The sequence below is a fragment of the Ixodes scapularis genome, unplaced genomic scaffold (genome assembly GCF_016920785.2).
Source record: "Ixodes scapularis isolate PalLabHiFi unplaced genomic scaffold, ASM1692078v2 PGA_scaffold1__304_contigs__length_218370807, whole genome shotgun sequence".
Classification (NCBI taxonomy): domain Eukaryota; kingdom Metazoa; phylum Arthropoda; class Arachnida; order Ixodida; family Ixodidae; genus Ixodes; species Ixodes scapularis.
In genome coordinates this window covers 122,668,002-122,688,945 of record NW_024609846.1, presented here as the reverse complement: position 1 = coordinate 122,688,945, position 20,944 = coordinate 122,668,002, and the positions used below count along the sequence as shown (strand labels likewise).

Here is a 20,944-nt window from a genome sequence, read left to right as displayed (position 1 = left end):
GGTTGCGTTAGGATTCGCCTTATTCCATTCTGTCGAAGGGAGTTCTTAAGGGTACCATTTACAAATTCCGACCCGTTGTCCGATACAACGAGATTCGATAGTACGTGGCAGGCTAACATCACACGCAGGCAAGCGATCTTGGCTTCTGCCGACGGCGTGGACAAAGGAACGACCTCGATGCATTTTGAGTAGGCGTCGACCACCGTGACTCTATCGGTTCTACATTGGTACAGCAAAGGCGATATGAAGGCGAGACCATGGCTTTTGCAAATGGCCACGGGATCAACGGTGCTGGTCGTGCAAGTCGCTGGTTTTCTTGGCACACCCGTCATCCCCACACTGTAGCCGCAATGTCTTCATCTAATAATGTCCAGCATACATGGCTTCTAGCCACGGTCTTCATTTTAGCGATCCCTGGATGACCTTCATACAAGAGTCGTAAAACGCCTAGTTGCCCTATTGAAAAAAGCTCTGAGGCGGACTTCAATTTTTTTTTAAAATGGTGTGAAGGGGACTTCAGGAATTTCTGAGATGATTGAAGGGGGCAACGATTTTTCCTGGTGGGTTCGTTGGCCCCGAAGGCTCTCCTGAAAGGGACACTGACACCCCCCCAAATTTTTTTTTTTTACTTTTTGCAAGGCGATTTATTATGGTGTCAGATTACTACCCAATTATATTTTTGCTACAGAGTCACGTATTGTTTTAATGGAGCCAAAACACGCAAATGCTCGAAGCCGAGCCCGAAACCCCCGCACCGCACGGAGAACTGGAGAGGAGAGAGTGAGTGGCTGAAGTCACGTGTCTACACCCGACCGCGCGATTGTATTTTTTTTTTTTTCGCAGGCAGCAGACGAAATGCGCTGCAAGATCTGTGCGCCGTGCGATTCCTTTGCAGTTATGTTTGCTCCACTCGCTGTTCTGTACTTCAAAATGAGTTGTTTTGTAAATTTAACTGTTGGAAATTAGTAGTGAGTGCCCGTGCTGGAATTCCCGTGATAGGCTCCGACAATAATACTCCCAAGATGTCGTGTGAAGAGCAGCCCCACATGCCGTGCATCTGGATGTGGCATTATGCGGCAGAGTGCAGAAGTCTCCGAAAGATCAACGGGTCCGGATCAATGGCTGGCTGGAATTACTGTAGAACAGTTATGGGAACCTCGGAAAGCGGACGCTACTCGATTCATATGCTCCTTGCATTTTGTGGAAAGTGACTACATTGAATTCGCAGGTGTCAAAAATAGAATCCCATACCATTTAGTTCACTACCATCTTTTTTCAGTGATAATTGTAAAAAAAGAAATGTAAGCACCGGGAAATGTTTGACAACAAAAAATGGTACGCCCACACTGGGGATTAAACCCGTGCCCGCTGCGTGTGAAGGGGACGTCTTTCCACTGAGTTACTGAAGGAAGTCTTTCGCCCGTAGTGATGCAGCCGGTCGACTGTATTTCGGAAAGTTTGCTGCCGATTTCCATCCAGTACATGGACTCCCGGCTTGAAGTTGGGCAGCACCACGCATTGGCCACGTTCGCACCCAGTAAACAAACCGTACGCGTGCGTATTCAACTCGAAGTATACGCACTTCGTGCTTAACGTTTGAGCGAGCCATGTCTTCAGCCACGAGGACGGAAGACGAATCGGCGGCGTCCTTGTGCAATCGGCTTGCTGGTCGGGCGTGTCGTACATCCCGTACGACACGCCCGACCAGCAAGCCGATTGCACGAAGACGTCGCCGAGCCGTCGTCCGTCCTCGTTCTTTTGGACCGATCAATTCTTTTGATCGGTCCAAAAATTTTCTTTCGAAGGAAGACAAAATTCGCCGGTACCGTGAACGACATTTCTAAAGTAGAGGTCCCACGCCTGTCGTCCGCTGCCATCCGCTAGTCCCCATAATACGCAAAACGATGCCATCAGTGAACGCACAGAATGCTTCCGGTTGCCTGTGCAACTTTTTTATACAATCAACATATTTGCAGCTTTTTGAAAGCCACAAAAATGGGTTTTATATTTTTTTTCTATTTTTTTAATTTTGACGGTGTGCTTTCAATGACCCACGACTTTGATTAAATTTGGTGGTCGTGTCTAAACCTTAGAAAACGACCGTGACCATGGACAAGTGAGTGAGCGCGACTCAAACCGGCCAGTTTTCGATCGGCGGTTTCGGACGGAAAGCAACCGAATTTCGAGCCAAACATTCTCTTCTGGGTAGTTTGGCTTTCGTATGTCACGTACAACTAAAAACCTCCGCGAGCGCAAATACCCTGTCAGTGTCCCTTGAAATATCTGAAGTGCCTTTTACAATGCCTTGAAATGTCTGAAAACCTGTCAAGAACTTTTCTAATGCGGTCCGGAAAACCTCCAGGCTACTTGATATGTCTGTGGGGCCACGGCTTAGGGGGAGAAAACCTTTTTCGTAGAATCAGAACGTAGCTACTTATTGTTCGCGACGGTAAAAAATTACCATTTGAAGAATGCCAATCACAAGTGTGTATGCAAAGATTTGTATTACTGCTTTTCTATCGTACGCGAGCGGTGTGCGGCGCATCATGATTGATAGAACAGGAGTAATAAAAATCTGACCGTACACACACTCACTTGCGTTGCTCGAGGTCTTCATCACACAATACCGCGCGTGTGTCCATCGGTCGTCTGATTTCGCCAAGTTGAGAATGCTACACGGGCTTGTGTGGAAACATTTTTGTTACTATTCTCTCATACGTTCGTTGTGCATGCCGTGAGTTCAACGCACCGAGAACTCGGCACCGCGCGTACACTCAAAGAAAAAGTGAGCACACCCCCTAGTCATCATGCGTTTTGACGGCTGTAACCATTCCACAGGCTTACTTAACTACCCACTGGGCTCGAGTCATTGAGCTTACCACCCGGTTGGCAGGTGACAAGCATGGGGTAATCACGTTTTATAAACTCTTGAATTGAACATTCAAGTGCATGCAGTTGTTCAATAGTAAAAGTCACTTCAAAAATCTCAAAAAGTACTTGAAACTTGTTTTCTTTGTGCGTTGGTTATCATTTATTCAAATTTGAACCGGTCTAAACAGGAGTGTGGCTCAGTTCACCTAAACAAGCAGAAAACAAACATTGCCAAAGAGTAGAGCAACCTTGGAAGGCACCTACTAAAACCCGAGGCAGATAAAAAGTATCGCGGTTCTCCTTTTCGGTTCCATCGCGGGGTTTACCATGTACAGCAGTAAAAAGCTGGCAGCTGGCGTCGCGCTCGAGGAATTTAACCAAATCTCTAAAAAATCACAAGAAGCTACACACGGGCGTGAGTTAACTTCAATGCTCGCCGGACGAGATACTCTTGTCGTCTTTTATTTTGCGGTTCAGTAAAGAGCGTGCTCTCATTAAAGGTGTGATACGTCAGTTCTGAGTGCAGATCAGTTGCAAATGGCCTCCTCGGTTCCGCCGGACTTGCACGCCTGTTATACGCAATTTTTTTGCTTTCAAGTGCAATGAAGTATGAAGCATTGAACACCACGGCTGAGGCCGGACAGGACGAACGTACACAGATATCTGGGATCATGTCCGTGTATTTCAATATTTCTCTGTCTCGGAATATATGATTCGCCTTTACTGGCTCATTTGGCACATTTTATCGAGCATACTCGATGAAAAATGCTTCAAACAAAAATTCTTCAAACAAGTGTGTCATCCCCGCTGCAGTACTTTGAAGGGGACTAGGATTTCAGGCTTTCCGGCATGGGTTCCTTTTACCTATATAAAAGATTCCTAGTAAATTTCCAAAAATAAGCCGTTGGCAAACATACAAGTGCAATTTGTTCTAGATTTTCTTACTCGTAAGAAATGCGGTGCGGTGCCGGTGCTTTGAGGCGCGTTTTGGAGTGCTTTAATGCACACGGAAGGCAGCGAACGGGCGTACGCACTTGAGAATCGCATTTTAGTAAAAAGCAGTCCAGCTCGCTAGGCCCTACTCGTATTGCCCCACTGTCACTTGCCAGCCGCCATGTTGCTTTTGGGGGTAGTCACTGTGACTACCTGTTGACTGCGTCCCGTGTGACTACCCATAGGGTCGTTAGTATAACTAAGGAGGGTAGCGATATCTGTGATGGCTTCTGACTACCCCAAATGTAGTACCCTACGACTACCCTTTTGTTGAAGGTGTACGCTGCACACGGCCGTTCCTCTGACGACTGCTATCGTTCAGGCGTTCGAGCCGAACTCGACGTCCGGAGCGTGCAAGCGCCTCCAGCCTTGCATGCGGCGAGGAGACCAGGCCACGGGTCATCGGCGTTAGCAGACGAGTCCACCGGTCGTCTGATCCCACGAACTCGCGCCGCAATTTTCGAGCCATGGCAGGTGCAACAAAAGCAACCCGCGGGCTCGCCTGATCATAGATATACCTGAATATGCTTACGCATGAGTGATGTGTCGTTTGCTGGAGCCATATGCTAACCCGACGATAATCGAGAACCGAGGTGGGCGGCAGACACCTGCTTGCAGCCAGGTGGAAATCCTCATTTCATATTAGACGGTGACACCCACCCGAGATCCCCCAGGCCCCCGGCTAATAATTCTGCTTGCGGTTCCTCAGCACTTTGTCAGGCCACACCTGATACAAAGCATTTGTAAGAACGTAGATCACTGGATCATTCTTACATATACTGTACACTGATTCAAAGGAGTCTAGGCAGAGATTAATACTCATATCATCATTTTTCGCTGAATGAGTGTATATTGCGTGCTACTTACACAGACCACAAAGAAATTCAGAAATGGTGCCGAATGCACGAGCCCCCCCCCCCCCCCCCCCACACACACACACACACAGCAAGCAATTTCATTAAATCAGTCATGAAATGCTCAGAGCTCAGAACACTGAAAGATATTCAGTAAAAACACAAGAGAATGCTCAATAACACTCCCCATTATTTCGGCACAACTATAGTTACACAGGAAGTTTTGTAAACTGCGGAAGGGGTTAATAATTGGAGCTTTATACAAGCTTAAGACACCATACTAAAAATTAAACATGTTTACTGCACAACCGGAGTCTATTCTTGCTGTAAACATAAAGTATAATCTACTGCATGTTCATTCCCACCGAGAAAGCAAGCAAGCTTCGGGCCTGTCGGATTTGATGGCTCCATGCAGGTGCAATGCCTACACCGGCAACAACACGGCCGCACTACGCCACCTCATCTGGGATTGTACAGGCCTGACAGGGCTGAGGAAACACCAACTGGACTCTTTGAGAGGAAAGACTCACAACACTAGTAGTGGTACCGACTCGACAAAGGACACCCCATTCCTTGATTCACTGACAACCTACATACATCAGGAAGACGGGGATTCACGACCACATTTAATTTCCCGTAACACCAAATAACACCCCTAAACGTTGAAGTGTTTCTCTCAGACCACCCCACCAAAACAGGCAAAGCAACCGTTGTATAAAGATAATAGATCAACTACAACTGAACAAGTGGGAAGCTGAACTGACAACAAATATGGTGAATCCCAACACCCAGTTAAATGTAAGCATACAGCGCATTGTACATTTAGTACAAACATGACACTGCCGCTTTTTCATATTTTACTCGACATGGTTTTGGGCAACACCAAAATTACTTTAATGATTGCTCCACAACGGGTCATTTTACAAAGCAGTTGTTGCAATGACAGCTTAAATTTTCAAAGAAAAACAAGAAAGCCTGGCAATCAGTTGTTTGTACCAATCGTTGTTTTGTGTGCATTGCACTTCGCCTCGCCCAACAATGGAGTAAAGGCGAAAGCTCAGAACTGCCGGTTAAATCACGGGTCGCTTATGTAAACAATGTATTGGTCTTACATGCCTATCAATTATGAATGAATGAATGAATGAATTTGGAGTTTTCTGGCGCAGCAGCAACATAGGCCATAGTGCGCCAAACACAGGGTAAGTAAATATCAAGATACTAAATGTTTATTATTGCAGTGGATCAAAATATCAAATATCACTTAAAGAAAACTGTAGTTTAAAGTCGATGTAAAATATTAAACTTTTCTAAAAAGTTAAAAACTTGTCTGTACATAGTAAAAGGCTCGTCTTCACGCAAAAGTGCCAAGTGGAAAGGTATTTGTTTTCTGAAAAATATAGAAAAGTAGGAGCGGCGTTCGTTATTCAATTGTGGGCGTACTAAAAGGATGTGAAGTACCCTTAGGGTTTCTGAGCAGTAGTCGCACATCGGTGGGTCGTCGTTTCTTAGCAGGTAGCTGAGAGTCAAGTGTGTGTGGCCTATCCTCAGTCGACATAAGATGACCCCATAGAACCTTTCTCGATGTCTGGCGCTGCGCCATTCACTTAAAACAGGTTTAACCCTATGTAGCTTATTGTGAGGATCAGAGTCCCACTCTACTTGACAGGAATCTGATTTTATTTCGTAGTGTAGTTCTATAGTCTGTCACTGGGAGGGTGTGAATTTCAATGGACCTGTTTACACAGGCAGCTGCGGCTCGGTCGGCTTCCTCATTGCCGTATATTCCTGTATGGCTAGGAACCCAGCAAAAGTGAATAGTGATGTTTTGCTTTATAGCATTCGTTAATTTAACACGAAGCAGAGAAACAAGGGGATGCTTCCAGGATGTTGCAGAGTTAAGGGCAAGGAGGGAACTGAGCGAGTATGTAAGTACCACAGGTAATCTATATTTTTGTTTGATCATTTCATCTACCATCAATAAGAGTCCATGAAGTTCAGCAGTAAACACAGACGCATTGGCATTAATTCGTCTAACATGTTGGTAGTACTGCCCAACCGCAGCGCAGCCAGCGTAGCTAGCACCTTTCGTCCCATCAGTAAAAAAAACTTTTGCCCGTCTCGTAACGACTAGCAATCTAAAAAAATTCTTGCTTTATAACACTAGCGGCGCCCACTTTATTGTTGTATTTTGTCAAAGAGAGGTCGCATGTTATAGCTAGGTCATCCCAAGGAGCAAGTCTTTGTTCAGTTTCCATGACAGAACAGGATATGCCAAAACTGTGAGTCGCTGCAGCATCCTTCACACGAAGTGCAAAGGGACGCGTTACGGATGGCTTGTGTTAAAAGGCCTTCTCATATTTTATGCTTTCAATCAAAGAAAAATTTGGGCGCTGTGGAAGAGTACGGAGTCTTAAAAAGTACTGCGTGCTTAGATAAAACCTACGTTTATCAAGCGACCACTCATTTGACTCGGCATGCAAGCTGGGCACGGGGGACGTTCGAAAGGCTCCGGTTGCCAGTTGGATCCCCTGGTGATGGATTGTGTCTAACATTTTAAGTGTAGAGGGTTTGGCAGAACCGTAAACAATACTTCCATAATCCAAAACTGAGCGAACACAGGCCCTGTAGATTTGCAAAAGGCAGAACGGTGTGCAAGGACCTTAAGAAGATTTGACTTTCGCTGACATTGTAGTCTTACTTCCTTTATATGTGGGCCAAAAGTTAATTTACTATCGAATACTAGGCCTAAAAACTTGTGCTCTGATTTAACAGGAATGGGTGTACCTTTAATATACAATGATGGCTCGGGAGACATTCCTCGTTTCTGAGAGAAACAAACAGCCACAGTCTTCTCGGAAGAAAACCGAAAGCCATTCTGGTCAGCCCACCTACTCATACTGTTTACGGTAAGTTGAACTTGACGCTCACAGATAGCTAAGTTGCATGAAGAAAAACAAACCTGGACATCGTCGACGTAAAGAGAATGAGAGATCGGGGGGGGGGGGATTACTTGAGATAGAGAATTTGTCTTTATAATAAACAAAGTGACGCTTAAGACACAGTCCTGCGGCACGCCATTCTCCTGGGGGAAAGGGTCGGAGATTGTAGCTCCCAGGCGTACCTGAAAGCTACGATCCTGCAGAAAGTCAGCAATGCAGTTGAACATTTTTTCTTTTATGTTCATCGAGATAGGGTCCTGGAGTATGCCGTACCGCCAGGCGGTGTCGTAAGCTTTTTCAAGGTCGAAAAATACAGACAGACACAATTGCTTATTTATGGAAGCCTCGTGGACCGGCGTCTCAAGACGTACCAGGTGGTCAGCAGTGGACCTGGAAGTGCGGAAACCACACTGGAAATTGCTTAGTAGTTTCTTGTTTTCTAGTATGTAGATTAGCCTGTTGTTAACTAGCCGCTCAAATGTTTTCCCCAAACAGCTAGTAAGGGCAATTGGCCTGTAGCTCATGGCTTTACTTCTGTCCTTTCCTAGTTTTAAGATGGGGATGACAATAGCCTGTTCCCAGGCGCTAGGAAACGTTCCTTTCGCCCAGATGATATTAAAAAAACTGGAGGAGAATGACTAGAAATGTTTCAGGTAGATGAGAAAGCAAGCTAGGGTGAATTGCATCAAGTCCAGGGGATGTAGGCTTTGCAGCAGCAAGGGCTCGACGAAGCTCGACAAAGGAAAAAGGACATTTATATTCTTCAGTGCAATCTTCTGACCTATGAATTGGAATTCTCTCACGCTTGGACTTAAACTGCAGAAACCCTGCAGTGTAATTTTCAGAACTAGAGACTTGTGCAAAGTGCCTACCCAGAGTGTTGGCTTGTTCATTTAATGATGAAAATGCTTCTCCCTTCTCGTCTAACAGCAAGGGGATTGAGAAAGGATGGTAGTCATCATCCGTTCTACCTACTCTCTCCCAGACAATCTTCGCTGGCGTGAAACTATTAATAGAAGATGCATACGAGCAAAAGGATCTTTTTTTTTTGTCCGTTTCCTAATATAGCGGGCTTTTGCACGTAATAGCTTAAATGCCAAGAGGTTTCTGGAAGTGGGATACCTCCTAAATCTTGCCCAAGAACAGTTTTGACGGTTTCGGGATACTCTACACTCAGTATCCCACCATGGTTTTGCACGTCTCGGCATCTTGCCGGATGTCTGTAGGATGAACAGACGCGCTGCCTCAAGAATTGCTGTTTTTATGAGAGCATTTTTTTTCGTCCACGGAGGCCACTTGCGAAAGATCCAGGGAGGAAGGGATCTTTGACTGAAAAAGGTCCCAATCTGCTGAGCAGATCTTCCAACGGGGGGGAACAACAAGGCAGGCTGGGCATGACTTCTGAGGGAGTAAGATACACCGGAAAATGATCGCTTCCATAAGGGTTATCCGATACATTCCAAATAAAATCTGTAAAAAGTGCAGCGGAACAAATAGTGAGGTCAATGCAAGAAAAAGAGTGATTATCAGAACTAAAATATCTTGGCTCTGCTGTATTTAGTACACATACCTCTCTGCGAGATAAAAACCGCGCCACAACAGAGCCTCAAGTGTCAGTTCGGACACTGCCCAGGAGGGGGTTGTGCGCATTAAAATCGCCCATTAAAATAAAAGGTTCAGGTGGCTGATCAACTAAAGTTTCAAGTTGAGCGAGTTCCAGGGCAAATGAGGGGGGGGGGGATGTAAATGGAGCAAATTGTAATAAGGCGTTGCTGTAGCAACCTCACCGCAACGGCCTCCAGAGGCGTGTCTAGGGGGACCACACAGGCAGGAGTGCCACTGTCTACAACAACAGCAACCCCACCGGAAGCGCCAGAGGTAGTCACGCGGTCCTTCCTGTAGACTTGTTATGATCTAAGAAAGTTGCTGTAGGAAGGTTTGAGGTAAGTTTCTTGCAGGCAAAATGTAGAGGGTTCATGCCTCTGCAGCAAGAGCTTCACACCATCTAGATTACAGAAAAGACCTCTGCAGTTCCACTGCATAATGCAAGCGATAATTTAAAAGAACGAAATCTAAAAAACTAAACACGTAAAAGTGAAGGAAAGCGTAAGTACATACAGACAAGGGATATATTTTCAGGTCTTAAAATCAAACTTCATACGAGGAGTGTTTTTCTTTTTAGTGGCACCCTTCTGCTCACTGGTGGATCCACCAGTGCCAGGAAGGGAACATTCCGACCCCGACATGAACCTGTCTTCGTCGGACTTGAGCCCACTTTGATCCATTGGCTCGTCAGTGGTTGTCACCAATGGCTGACCCTTGGATGCCGCTGGTTTGGTTGGCAGACCAGGGATCCTCTGGGTACCAGAAGGGCGGAGTGCCATACCCCGTCCTTTGGGGGGCAGGGCAGTGAGAGGAGCAAGGGTCGCCAAGCCCTGCTCCTTACTGGGTGTGGGCACGCCCACATATTTCCTAGAGCTCGGGGGCGGTGTTTGCCGCACCACTCCCGAGGCGGAGGGGGACCCCGACGGGACACGCAGGTCATCCGAAGATGTCTGCGTCCCCGTGGACACCGTCGGCCATGCAGGTCCCCTGTGCACAGCCTCTGCATATGAGCCACGTGAGGCAAAAAAGACACGCTTCTTTGCCTCGTGGTATGGAACGTTCTCTTGGACCTTCAATGTAAGTTTTTCCTTTTCTTGCTTCCAAAAGAAACAAGACCGAAAGTACGCAGCGTGCTTCCCTTCGCAACTACTGCATTTTGGATCGTTCTCACAGTGATCTGCGAGATGCTCTTTGCTAAAGCACCTCGCACACGTGTCAGATCCGCGGCAGCTCCGCGAGCCGTGGCCGAAGCGCTGGCACTTGAAGCCGCGCAGCGGGTTTGGTACGTATGGCCGAACGCGGCAATGCTGGTAACCTGCCTTGACAGCTTGTGGAAGGGTGGTCATTGCAAAGGTCAGTACGATGTGTTTTGTCTTGTGTTCCACGCCGTCACGTCGAAGTGTGATGCGCCGTGCGGCGATCACACCCTGGCTGGAGAGGCCCTCTACAATTTCCGTTTCTGGAGTTTCTAACAGGCCTTCTTCAGAAATTACGCCTTGTACTGTATTCAGTGTGCGGTGGGGGGTTACGGTGACTTTGTAATCGGAGACTGAGTTCAATGCTAGTAGAGCATCACTCTGGATCTTTGTGTGAACCTCTACGAGGAGGCCACCTGATGTCATCTTTTTAGCCTGAAAAGCCTTTCCCACAACGCCCTCTAGAGTTTTCGCGACAAGAAAAGGGGACAGTTTACTTAGTGGTTTCTCAGTCTCTGAGTGCATCACCAAAAAACTTTGGATACTGCGGAGTAACTACTAATGGAACATCAAGTGTACATGCTTCGGTGCGGACTCTTTTCGGAGCCCGATCGAGGAAGGTTTTGTTTTGCAGACCCATAAAGATGGGAAAGAAAGTGCAGTGCCCGGGTGCACCGCCCACCACGGAGCCCAACAAGGGGGTAGGTAATGTGCCATAGCAAGAAAGGCTTGGCTGACACAATTACACTACCAGTGCTCCCCGGGCACTATACCCTAGTGTGGTTGCAGGGACAGGTCCTGTTTCCACTCAAGGTTGGCCCTTGCTGCCTAAGAAAGAGAAAAAGGAAGGAAGAGAGTGTAGAAGAAAAGAGAAAGAGGTGGGAGGAAAAGTGAAAGAAGGAAGAAGGGGGTAGAAGAGGTGACTGACTGAATCATCCTGGTCAGGCCAAGCCAGGACACCCGTCTACGAGAAGCAGGGGCCGAACCAGTGTATTGCCTCGCCCAGGGGGCCCCGAAGGGTCCAAACATACCCCGGGCTCAGCTCAACCACCAGGGTCCCCTTTTCCCCGGGCACGGGTACGCCACGCACAGCCAGACGTGGGTGGGCGAACCCACATGGCTCGGGGTTCGCAGTGACGCCACTCACCAAGCACCGACCAAAGTAGGTGCCCCCTGCGCGCGGGTATGGTGGCCCACGTGGCTGGTGTCCGTGGTGACGCTACTCACCAAGCACCTAGCACCTAAGGTGCAGGCGCCACCTGCGGGGCTCGGGGTCCGTGGAGACGCCACTCTCCAAACACCTGCTTTCACAGGTGCCCCCTGCGGGGGCCTATCAATTAGGTATGGGCAAATAATTCTTCGAATTAAACAGCCCGGTGTCTTTCCTATTCTTAACACTGCGAAGAAAGCCAGTACAGCATGTTGTGGCTTTCGTTGCACGTCAAATTCACTAATAACACAATGCTATTCAATTCGAATCATGTTTGCCCATCCCTGTCAGTGATCCTCGAAGCTAAACACCCCATGGTTTCTATGTGGATCATGATAGGACGTGACAGCCCGTATCTTGAGCCTTGACTTCACCATAGGGGTAGGTGAAGTGTAGACGGGTATGGGGTGCTGGCAGCAAGAATTTTAAAAAAAGCAATGTCCTGGAAGTCTTAGAGTAGTGTTGGACGTTTTGGCAAAAGGGCTTAGCTCTTGACAAGCCCAAGTCTTGGCAAAATGCCTGGTGCCACTTCGAGGCTTCTAGGCTTCTCTATAGCAGCAAGCATTTATAAATCCACCACTTCCCAAGTTGCGGCTTCGAGGGTTCCTTTATAACAACAGCAGAAAAACTAGCTTGCTTAACACGAGTGCTCGCATTCAATGGGGGCATCTATCCAGGCGAAGTGCTCATGCTTGCTGGTGCCTTGCTCATGCATTCTTCATACCAAGAAATCCTTGAACCAGCAACTTCGATTGCAGTGAATTTACTCTCCCTGCATTTACTCCTTTTTGTAGAAGTTAGGCATATTACACAAATAAGGTCCATGTTCATAGGCAATGAAGATGCAGATACCTTCAAGCTCGTTAGAAAAGAACAAAACGAATCTCTGCTTATTGGGAGGAACAACACACTTGTTCAAGTACTTGGCACTACCAGCGTCGAAGTCTTCAATAATGAGGCTTTTACAAACAAAACGTACCTCACCGCTTTATCTGTTTCTGTAAATAGTCTGAATTTCGCAGTACGTGCCATCTTGCATCTTTACAAACAATGTGCACGTCTTCTTGGGGCGTGTGTACTCGCAGCCGTGGACTTCAAAGCCCTGTACCCTTCCTCTCAGATGCCTTTCAAAAGTGGGTACCTGGCCAAAGTGACACTCAAGAAGACCATGCAGATCGCTTGTCATTGAGAGTACCTGTGGAATGCCCAAGACACCGTTCTCAGGCACATCCCTAATCTTCATAAACGTCCGAAACAGTTGGTCAAAGCTAGCTGGGAGGTCGGTCACATCACCGACTCTTGCCAGGGTCTGCTTCATGACCTATTTCTCGGCAACCTGCAAAGGGACACCTTTCGCAGCGGTGACAAGGTGCAGGAGCACACCATTTGCTCTCTCAAACGCGAACATTGATGTTGCCCACTAGTGACCAAGCTCCATCACACGTTTTGGCAAATGCACAAGCAGAGGAATGTTTGATGTTTCTGCAGCTGAAGCAAAGACGGCAGATACATGTTAAAGAAAACGTGCAAAAAAATAAAGACGTTTACAATCCCCTGTAACGCCGAATAAGAGCGTTGCCCTTGGGGAGAAGGAGGGAAGGATACAAAGGGGAGAAGGTGGAAAGTTCCCCACTACTAACATGGGTGTGGATCGACGTGTGCTTAACCCAAGTCGCAGAAAATGCACATCTTAGGTGAGAGCATCGCATGTAAATTTGGCGGCAATTCAGCAGGGCAATTTTCCCCCTAACTTTAGCGAGAAATTAGGGAGTTTTCGTAGACCGCGCTGCCCCCTCCGCTAAGCGTTCCGCAACGAAGAAGTTGCTACTGCGCCTGCGCGCCGATAGCCTTGACTGTGGAGTTCCCGCTATCGTAGCGGGTTGCGGAGTGCCTTGCGGGACGGCGAAAACTATCTACGAAAACTCCCTATTGTCACTAGATTTAGCGGGAAAACGTTTTCCGCTAAATTAAGCGGGGAAATTTTTTGCACTAAATTTAGCAGGGAAATTTTTCCCGCTAAATTTAGCGGGAAAACTTTTTCCGTTAAATTTAGCGGGGAATTTTTTCCATTAGATTTAGCGGGAAAATTTTTGCGCAAAATTTAGCGGGGTGATTTTTTCTCTAGATTTAGTGGGGAAATTTTTTTCCGCTAGATTTAGAGGGGAATCGTTTCCGCTAGTGACGTCACTGATGACGTCATCTGTGACGATGAGGGCATCACGATGACGTCACGGGCAGTCTTTGTGACGTCACATGTGACGTCACGTGACGTCATTTTCCCTAATGACGTCACCAGTGACGTCACGCGTCCCATAATGCACCGCGCGGTTACGCCGACGGCGACGGAAACGGGCGCCTAAGAGCTGCGCTCTATAGACCTTTCCAGCGGCAGTCTCGAACGAAGCGATTGATAGCGCGCGTCCCTGGTTTTGAGAGGGTACGACAGTGTTGCCCGACTGCGCTGGGCTGTGGGTTTTCTAGTCAGTGGGCTGTGGCAACCTCCGAACGCGCACTTCCGTGCGCTGGTAGAGGCTAAATTGCCACGTTCTATTTTTTATTTTGTGTTCTACGGCGAATATAATTTGTCAGGGTTTTTAAGAATGCATTTTACTATTTTTGGGAAGAAAAACAAAGAAATGAAAGCTGTTTTGTGAGCCCGTCGCGACAGAACAAATGCAACTGGAATGTCTGTTTCATATTATGTTAATCTTTTTACGGCACAGTACACTCAGCCGGCTCAATCTACAAAGGTCTGAATAAGAGAGAATATTTCACCACACAGGATATCCGAACTTCAAGGATATTCCCGCCCCCAACATGAAATTCAACGAGTCTCATCAATCGAACAACATATATGGTACGTACCCCACGGTGCCGCGTTATCCGAACATTAGTTGAGAAAGGTCTCAAATAACACAGCATATCCAATATACAGTGTCGACGATAGTCACTTTACGACGATCGGACGGAATCCGGCGTGTTTTGGGGCACGTTTTGAAGAGAGCCGCTTTTTTGGACAGCTTCAAAGCAAATGAACGAACGTGTCTATTCTGTCCCCACACACCGGACCAAACCTTAACAGCTATTTTTCGCGAAACCCGGACCATAGCCGGGAGGGCTTTTTGGAGATTACCTCAACGGAAATAATTCTCCAAGAACGTTGAACTGCCTGCATTGCGTGCAGCTTGACGTTCGCTATCTTCGTTCGTTGCCTGCGAAGGCAGTTCAGGCAACGAGCCCTGGTAGGGTGCCTATATGTTTCCGGGCGGAAACATGTAGGCACCCTAAGCCCTGGTGTTCTGTAGTTCTCACAGTGGAAGATAACACACAAAGGGTAAGCATCTAAACAGGCAAATAAAGTAAAAACTTCCAAGAAAATCGGGCGAACTCTGATTGCACAATGCAGGTGAGGAGCCACGCTGACCGGATTTCCACAGCTCAGTCAGGTGGCAGAAATTACTGGCTGGTAGGGGCCGCTCAATTCCCAAAATGGCGGCGGCCAGAGAGCTCTTTTTTGCAAAGGTCTATAAGCACTTCAGCAGTCCTAATGTCGTCCCTGCTAACAGTCTTGTGCAGAGGAGAAACTTTGATTGACACAAGAGTGTGAGGTGCACGAAGTACTAGACTGGAAGAAATTCTCTGAAGGCAGGGCATAGCATAATAGACTAGCCAGTACCTCCATTATTTAGCCTTCCAGATCGCTCGCTTTCGTTTTGAGAGATTGAGCGCGCAAAATGATTCGGCGACATATCTTCGCGAGCCTACAATCTATGGCAGTCATCTGTTTTCCGATGTAGAATGCAGCACCGGTACTCAAGAACCACGCCATTGTCAGCTGTTTAGTGACATCTTCAAGCAGACAATGCACGTAGTCCGGCACTACGCTCCAAACCAAGTCAAATCCCTGGAGTCGTGCAATGGGGATCGGCCCATACATCCCATGCTTTGTGGTACTGGTCATCACAGCTGCTTTCGTGTCCTGTGGCACTCCCCCGTGTTTCCGCTCAGTCACAGTGCAGCGGTGGGGGTATTTCAGAGTGCCTACAAAATAAGAAATATTGAACTGCTATATAATGTATGATCACTCTCTTACAAGGAGTCAGAGTAAGCTCAGAATACAGGAGGTTCAGCTTTGTCTTTGCATTTTTCCCTTGTCATATTTGTAGTGCTCGGCGACCGTGGTGTCGCGGGAAATCTGTTTGGTGCAAACCAGTAAAGACTTGTTAGCAGAGCTGCGAACGCAGTCTCATTGCAAAGTGATTCTTGGGCTCAAGTGAATCTGCACTTTTATTTGACTCAAAGCTCGAATAAACACTATCTGGACTACCAATCATGTGGTGCGTACAATTAACGTTTTCAAATTTTTTTTACTCGGATATAAAAGTGTTAAAAATATTTGCATGTATTAATCTAGACCAGCCATGCTGGGCAGTCATACTTGTGACATCTAGTTTAGCCTTTGTGCTGGTTGTGCTTAGAGCAAACAGCTTAACATTCTACGCCTGTGATCAACAACCTACGGCCCTCGAGGCAGTTTTATTAGGCACCCGGCACAATAGTAAAAATGCCCCCCCCCCCTCCACATCCTCCCACTCTCCCAGATGCATACACTCTCCCGGCCATAATCGTTTCACATGAAATGGAGTATACTTATGGTTCTTCGTTTTCATGTGAAACCCGATATTACCCAATTTTCGCCCCTGAGCTGGTTTTCTAAAAATCGGATTAACCCCGATCTGTCCACGATCTTAAAATCAGCTCAATTAATAAAAAAAGAACAATGCTGGATCTATCTCCAAAGCTTTTTCTCAGTCACCTGTTTGATGGTGAAAAGCGTCTTTGTATTGCGTGACCTGGGCATCGATTCGCTTCAGAATTGGTCAGAAGGTGAAAAGATCTTGCGCTCTCGAGCACCATTCTTATATTATAGATTTTGCTGACGTTAGTTCCTGTAGATAACACATTTCATGCATTTCCCTTTGATATATAAAACCCGAAAACGAAAAGCCCTACTCTATTGGCACCTAAAACGCGTGTGGCTAGGTCTGTCTAGTACCAACAGTTCTAGATGAAGCTCCTCCTAATAGAAATGTTGCACGTCAATTAGCAGCTTTAATGCAGGTTTACATTTTTCTCTTATAGAGCATCAATAGTTACACGACAGGTGCTTAAACATATAAACAAATATTCTGTTTTCGTCCTTATCATACCAGTGGGAGTTTGTGTCTGATTTTGCTGGAACTATTCCCCCCCTCCCCTTAACTTTCTGAAATCCGACTCGCAGCCACCCTGCCCGCTGCTTCAAACAGTGGCCGCCTCCTGGTCTACGCAACTACTCCGGTGGACAAGTTCACTTTGGGCGATCGGAGGTTTGTTCTGAATTTCATGAACTAAGACTAAGACAGTGCCTACCTTTGTGCTTCCAGCAGCGGACTAGTTAACCAGGCAAAATTACTGAAAAGCGTGGTTTGACAACTTAGGTCAGTTAATCTCGCTGTGGAGAAGTGACAAACGTGAACATTCCCCACTTCGGTGATTCCGCTGCTGTAACATGGCTCCACGCATAGAACTGCCTTACGGCTTCCGGTCGTTTGTGTTTGGTCGGCTGCACTGATGATAAATTTCACACCTTGGGGCAATAATCTTATAATCGTCAGCGCTCGTCAAAGTTGACTATTAGAACTGCTCGAGGTGCAGTAATGTTCCTTCGACGGCAGCTAATGCATTTCAAATTAGCGCAGCCCACACCTGTGCGAAGAGCAAGATTACCAGTGGCTACCAACATGACCTTTAAGTCCACGCATAGCGCAGGTGAAAACCATGCACAGTTTTGCACAACAAGAAGGTTCAATCACGGCTAGAGACAATGAATCCAGCTCTTCTATGTTGATTTTACGGTCAGCTGCAACTACTGTAAGCAACTAGGAGTGCACTCTGATGGCACTGGTCGATAGGGTACCAATTTGAACCTCGAACCGACCATTAGGGTGACATCAGAGCAACACATGATTTAGCAGAGGCTTTCCTTTGAAATAATTATATCACCAGTATGTAAGAACCAAATACTGAGCCCGGCAACACTACACTATTTCGCAACAGGCTTCAATTGAGTTACGGCATCTGAAAATGAGGGTTTGCAGTTTGTAGATCAAAGGGCAATAGCTGAAAATAATACACAACTCCGACCAGTGTTCTCTTGTGACAGCACCACGGGCAGTCACAGTACAGGTTAAATTGCTTCTGATTTAGCACTGCTGCTTTAGCAGGAACATTTGCAATGCAACACACTGCATACACCTTAGATGAAAGAGCCTGTCCATTTTTGTGGCAACTCCACTCGAGTGGGCCAATATTTTTTTAAACTGCTCGGCGAACCCATTGAGGAAGGGAGACATATCTGACTTTTGTTTGCCGAACCCGATTCCGCCAAGCAAAAGGTTCTGCCACCGAAGAATGGGGGCAGCTCATTCAGCATCATGTGAATAGGCAACATAGAGTTTTTGCTAAATTAAAAAAATGGTGATTCATCAGTACTAAAGCTAGCCGTCAGATGGTGCATGGTGCAGCCAAACTTCTCTTGTGCTTTACTCACAAGATCTCCGTCGGCCAGGTCAGTGAATATGTCATGTAACCTATGTGCCATATTTTCCAGGTTGTCCCACAGAGCCTTATTGCAGTTTTCCCTCAGGGGATGCAGTTGCTTCTGTAGATTGAAAATGATGGAACATGTCCCATCAGCCACCATTCGCTCTGCTCCATATAGAGCGTTGCACTGCGAGCACCTCGTGTTTTTGCCTCGGAGGGGAGGTTTACAGACGTCAAATGCCCTAGAGCAACGGTCGCAATAAACAAAATGCCAATCTATCAGGCCTCTATGGTTTTGCTTTCAAACTTTCCGGAAAAAAATTGTCGATTTTGGTGCTCCCAAATTACCAAAAAGAGTGTTGACTAGTTTTAAAAGACCCTCTGTCTGCCTCCAAGACAGGCCGGCGGACACAACATATGCCAAGATCACCAACAGAACTTGGCCTCGGGTCGTATCCTGATCAAAAACTGTGGGCCCACTGCACATTTCCTTAAAGCTTTTAAAGTCGGACTGGTCATCATCGTCATTGGCGGCAGAGTTGAATTGCTCTTTCTTCAAATCGTAACCGCTACTTGATGCCGTTTCACCTCTGCTCTTTTTATCTGATGACTGCCCATCTGGGCTCGCGTCATGCGATGTCGCTTCCTTTTTGCTTGTGCCATCAAATCCAAAGCTCTGGTCGGACGTAGCTTCGTCTTCGCTTGTGGCGCTAAGGCTCATTCAAACTTCGTTAGGAGTCGTCGAGTCTGTAGCAGGGTTGTAAAAGTTGCTTAAAAAGTGTACCTAAGATACAGTTACAGTTACTGATACGAAAATGTACCTAGGTGCGTATCTAGCTACTCGCTTAAAAATGTACCTAGGTACAGGTACAGTTACTTCAAAGATACTTTTTATTTTCACGTCAAGTATTTTTCTCAAATTTGTCACATTATTATTGGAAGTAAATCCTTTGTATGCTGGGATGTACTACACAAAAACAAGTTTGATAAACGTGCTTTATTGAGGTCAATGTTTTAAGGAAGGAAGATAATATTCCAACGCGAGCGCGTTTAGGAGCTCGTGTCACAGAAAATCCGTCGGATGTCGGTGGCGTCGGTGGCGTGACGGGAAATTCCTGAATGGTCGATAGGGTTGTGACGTCACAGCCACTTGACTTCGCGCGGGAATTTCAAACAACCCACAACGCTCATGTGAAACGTGACGTCACGCGTGGAATGAAGGTGGTTAAAGACACACGAATTAATTGTCGCCGCATGTTCCAAATAATCCCACTTCATAAACTAATTCATTTGCCTTAAGGAAAAAGTTTAAGAATTTACGCAGGATCGCACCCACGACCCTTCGGTTGCGAGCCAGACATGCTACCGACTAGGCAACGGAGGGCTTGGGAATGGCACTGCGATCCTGCCGTCATTAAAGTGCCTCGATGTCTGTCTGTGTCAGGGTGAAGGCATTATGGCATCGAGTGTTGTCTGCGCGTGCCGAGCAAACACATAAATATACCTTGCTGGGTAAATTGGCACCAAAGCACTGGTAAAAGCTCCTCGATCGCACCGGGAGTGTTGTATCATAAGAATTAGGTCGTTGTGTGACTCAAGAGCATGAGAAGCGATTGAGAAGGCCATGCGAACGGGGCCCGATAACTTTATCGCGTTCAACTCTTAAAGGCGAGGATTAATCGTCCTCCCAGTTTCTTTTCTTCAAAAACATTTTCAGCTTTGTAAAGTGCAAAATTTGAGTTCGATTTATCGCATGGAAAAACTACGTGATGTTAACTTGCTTTACGACTGTATTTATAATTTATTTTCAGTTACATGTTATATTATATTTCTATGATTTTGACGAAGTGAATAGAAAAGTACCTGTAAAAAGTAACTTCACTTAGTTACAAGTTACTGGAAAATGTACCTAAGATACAGATACAGATACTGAGAAATGAAAGTACCTAGGTTTGTACCTCAGGTACAACAAACGTACCTAGATACCGATTTACAGTTACTTGTACCTAGGCACTTTACAACCCTGGTCTGTAGCACCGGGGCGAACCCTGATCTCTATCCCCTGATGCCTGACCGTTCCTGTCGTCCAGATGATCCAGATCGCCCACTGAGCGATCGCTCAAGTAACTCTAGCTTGTGACAGTTTGCGGCTCCGACAGGCTAATTCCTTCTCGAACCCTCGCCGCTTGGCTGGATTTCGTTTCTTTTGGGACCGCATAGTCTTTACCTGGCTCCATGTACTGCATCCTTTTTTTCTTATCGATTGATGACGTTGAGCCTCTATTGTAACCGCAGTTGTCGCACAAAACGACTACGTGTTGCTCACCAAAGGACACTAACCTCCTTGGCTTTCAGGGAGTGACAGGTGGCAAGAAAACATATTTAGAGACATGCTAAGGATGCTAAGGAACTGAGTGCGAGGCACTAGACTGAGTAGGCGGCTAGGCTGGGCTGCCGAGGAGACTCGCAAAAGGAAGGGAGAGTCAGATATAAAACGCTGGGACTGGGGAGGAAAAGAGGCTTTAAAAATTTGCCTTTAACACTAACTTTATAATAAATTATAACTCTATCGTAGTATGACATAAAGATCTCAATTCTAAATATTATGTGCATTTGTTTAAAGTTTTACCAGCGGCTAGCGCCCGTTAAAAGCAAAAGAATAAACGTACGGAGATTGGCCATCCCGAACCC

The 20,944-nt window shown here is 46.6% G+C and overlaps 2 pseudogenes; both read right to left on the bottom strand.

Moving 5' to 3' along the window:
* Nucleotides 1-12,446: 12,446 nt before the first annotated feature.
* LOC120839222 lies at nt 12,447-17,453 on the bottom strand (annotated as a pseudogene).
* Nucleotides 17,454-17,913: 460 nt separating this feature from the next.
* LOC115310769 lies at nt 17,914-18,740 on the bottom strand (annotated as a pseudogene).
* Between the last annotated feature and the right edge of the window lie 2,204 nt (nt 18,741-20,944).